The following is a 3,849-nucleotide window of genomic DNA, read 5'->3' as shown; positions in this document are numbered from 1 at the left end:
CTGTGTTTTTGGGGGTTTTTTTTTTTTTTTTTTTCACATTTTCTCACACAAATTAATGAGCTCTGATCTTGAAATTTGTCACGATGACCTATGAAATCAAAGCAAGAAAGTTTTAGATAACACTTCAGTCGATAATTTAAGACCAGTTTTAGCGTCACCTGTGTTAAGCTACGCCAAGAAAGGCAAATAAATGGATGGGTCTTGAATATTATATTGGGAATAAAGGGAGAATGGGCTCTAGTCTTGATTTTAAATCATTAGGTAGGTACATGAAAGTAAAAACAAAAAACCAAATCAAGAATAATAATAAACTGAATAGGTACTAAACAAATTAGGTAGGTACATAGGTAGTGATTTTCTCTAATCACTACAGGCTTCTCACACAAATTAATGAGCTCTGATCTTGAAATTTGTCACGACGACCTATGAAATCAAAGCAAAGAAGTTTTAGATAACACTTCAGTTGATAATTTAAGACAGGTGACGCCTGTGTTAAGCTATGCCAAGAAAGGCGAATAAATGGATGGGTCTTGAACATTATATTGGGAATAAAGGGAGAATAGGCTCTAGTCTTGATTTTAAATCATTAGGTACATGAAAGTAAAAACAAAAAATCAAATCAAGAATAATTAATAAACTGAATAATAAACAAATTAGGTAGGTACATAGGTAGTGATTTTCTCTAATCACTACTTACAGGCTAAAAAAATTCCCGGAGGGACAGGCCCTGCTTGTTTAAAACAATTTGGCAAGTCTCAAATGGTTGTCAGCTTGAAAGCTTGTAATGAAGTTTTTTCCCTGAACAATACAGCTTATAAAATTTATGACTCAATTTGGAGTTGAACCATCACCCTCCAGATTTGAAATCCACTGCACTAAATACACACCACAAACACTTTTTTCTTTTTAGCTTTGGTTTTGTCCCAGAAACAAAGAGATAAGAAAGCCAGCCATTCCAAGAATGAACCTTATCTGTTTAGAATTAAATCCACCTGGGTGGGAATGGTTTTTTTTTTTTTTTTTTTTTTTTTTTTTTTTTTTTTTTTTTTTTTTTTCCTGAGTCCAGCCACGTGCATTTGAAGAGTATTGAATATAACAGGAGGACAATAATTATGTGATAGCTGAATCCCGCTAGTTCATCCCGAGCAAACTTGTAGAAAAGGCATGGCCAAACTTGTAGAAAATAATAAAAAATACGGTCCCGCTGTGCGCTCCCTATTAGCTGCATAGTTATCAAACTAAATACATAAACAAAACTCAAAATGTTGGTCGAGAGTGGAACATTTCTCTCCCGCAGTCTCTGCACTCTGTGTATTTCTTATGGAGATTTCAGCGATCAAAATATGATCATATCTCAGGATCGGTTTAGATTTTCACAAAATCCTTTCTGCACACCTTGACCATAAAAGGAATATTCCTACCAAATTTCAGCTTTCTAGGTGTTGTGGTTCTGGAGATAGAGCGATCAGTGTGTGAAATATGAAATGTGAATGGATCTTGATTTTATAATATAAGATTATCATAACACAGTTAAAATTCTTTTTCCTATAACAGTGTCCAACAATAGAACCAGAGCTAATTGAAACTTAAAAACGTGAAAAATGATCGACTACTGGTACAGTCACCCTACCTACCTAAAACAGATTTCACTTCACACCATCAGGCAATCCAGAGAGCTCAAAGATTGGTTTCATAGTCCAATCCAACACTTGGGAAACAGCTCCAAAAACAGATTTTTACAGAGAACTAAATCAAAAAACACAGAAATGAGACATTTGGGTAGACAGGTACAAGAAGAAATCTATTTTTAAAATAATAACGGTAATAGGTAAATTATTTCAAAGGTTTCTGCAGTCTTCAGTCTTTCACACAAAAAAATTCCAAGAAAAAAACACCCAAACACCCAAACAAAAAATGACAAACGAAAACAGTTAACCCATTGATCTCCCTACCTGTACCTGTATTTAGCAGTTGCAGTTGATAGGTAGTTTTCAGTACTTTTCAGGTGGGGAGTACCATAAAGTACCATGGTACCTACCTGTATCGTGTTTATCATTTTGGTATTGGTATTTCGTACTTGGTGCTAGACGGGGAGGGGGTCCGATTCCCCTCTTCCCCTTCGTTCAGAATAATGGGTGAAGCGAGCCATTGCTTCTCTTCAGGGGTCCTCAACTTTTTTTTGGCCTCACGTTTTGTGTGCTAAAGGGATTTTATCGGGAGCTTGACCACCTCCTTGGAAAGTTGCTAGCTTCTCACTCGTCATTTTTGTTTACGTTTTCAAAAAAATCCTTCTGATACTTAAGTGATTAGTGATTAGCTGATTAGATTGATAAGGTTAAGGTACCTAGGTATTTGAAAAAGGTAAAAATCTGTAATTTTTACCTTTTTCAAATGGGCATGCTACAACACAGAGCAAATGTGAATAATGTAGCAGTTATTTCATTGCTACAAAATGAAATTGTTGGTACAACACATATCTTTTTTTTTTTTTTTTAAAGAAGAAGATATTACCTGAGTAAACTGAACTTAGTTCTCTGTATATACTCCTGATACCAAAGGACAAATAGGTTTGGTACTTACAGATGCCTGATGTCCACATGTGTGGAGTTGTGGACACTAGGCACTTTGCGTTGGGAGAATATAATCCAGAATTTTGGTGCAAATGCCTAGGGTGGATTTCACCAATATTTTTTCAGTCCTCAGAAGGCCTGTTAAGCTAACAGCCTGTTAAGTTTCATTTGATTTGTACAGGCTTAACAGGGCTGTTAGGGGTTTAAAAGAAGGTTCGTGAAATTCACCACTAATCTGCTAAGTCAAAATGTCCAAGCATCTTATTCATTGAAAATAGAATAAATCCTACATTACCATAGGTTTCATTTAACAGCACATACTCATATTTTCTAAGGCCAGCCACTCACTATCAGGTCCACCTGTCAGGTCTGCCTGATAGTGTATGTGCTCATCAGGTCTAAGCAGTCAACTTGATCTCATGTTCACAGCTCTAGCTCAGTATGAAAACGAAATGGGACGTTTTCTGAAGGATTCGGGCAAGAATGACAAAACCAGGGTTGGAAAAATGATGATTGCTGTGGGCAAATCCATGTCCTATTCTGGACAACAGAGGATAGCCCTACGGTCACCTCTACTTCGCTTATTTCAAGAGGTATTTTTTTTTTTATTATTATTATTAAAAGGGAAGACCCCTTGGGCCCCCCTTTTTTCATTTTTTTAAAGGGGTTTTTTTTTTTTTTTTTTTTTTATACGCAAGGACAGAACACTCCTTGCGTAAAAAAAAAACGCGTAAAAAAAAGAACACTCAGTGTTCTGTCCTCCGTCTTCAAAAAGAAAGAAAGAAGAAAAGAAAAAAACTTCTTCCTAGTCTTTTCCTATTTAATGTACGTCTCACTAGCCTAGTGGTTAATACGTTGGACTTCGAATCTGGAGACGCGGGTTCGAGTCCAGCCACGTGCATTTGAAGAGTATTGAATATAACAGGAGGACGATAATATGTATGTGATAGCTGAATTCCGTCGCTTCGTCCGGAATCCCGCTAGTTCATCCCGAGGCATGGTCAAACTTGTAGAAAAGGCATGGCCGAACTTGGTAGAAAATAATAAAAAATACGGTCCCGCTGCGCGCTCCCTATTAGCTGCATAGTTATCAAACTAAAAACATAAACGAAACTCAAAATGTTTGTTGAGAGCGGAACATTTCTCTCCCGCAGTCTCTGCACTCTGTGTATTTCTTATGGAGATTTCAGCGATCAAAATATGATCATATCTCAGGATCGGTTTAGATTTTCGCAAAATCCTTTCTTATTGCAAACCTAGACCATAAAAGGAATATTCC

General features: G+C 36.6%; 1 protein-coding gene across 1 annotated transcript in view; it reads right to left on the bottom strand.

The window, feature by feature from the left end:
- LOC103519076 overlaps positions 1–2,023 on the bottom strand; it is a gene marked incomplete at its 3' end in the record, with an annotated part of 32,434 nt that extends 30,411 nt beyond the window's left edge. The window contains exon 1 of the mRNA XM_026830687.1: positions 1,959–2,023. The remainder of the gene's footprint in view (positions 1–1,958) is intronic.
- Between the last annotated feature and the right edge of the window lie 1,826 nt (positions 2,024–3,849).

Source organism: Diaphorina citri, unplaced genomic scaffold (assembly GCF_000475195.1).
Source record: "Diaphorina citri unplaced genomic scaffold, Diaci psyllid genome assembly version 1.1 scaffold2521, whole genome shotgun sequence".
NCBI lineage: Eukaryota > Metazoa > Arthropoda > Insecta > Hemiptera > Psyllidae > Diaphorina > Diaphorina citri.
The sequence above is the reverse complement of the archived record's forward strand: the minus strand, read 5'-3'. Positions and strand labels throughout refer to the sequence as shown.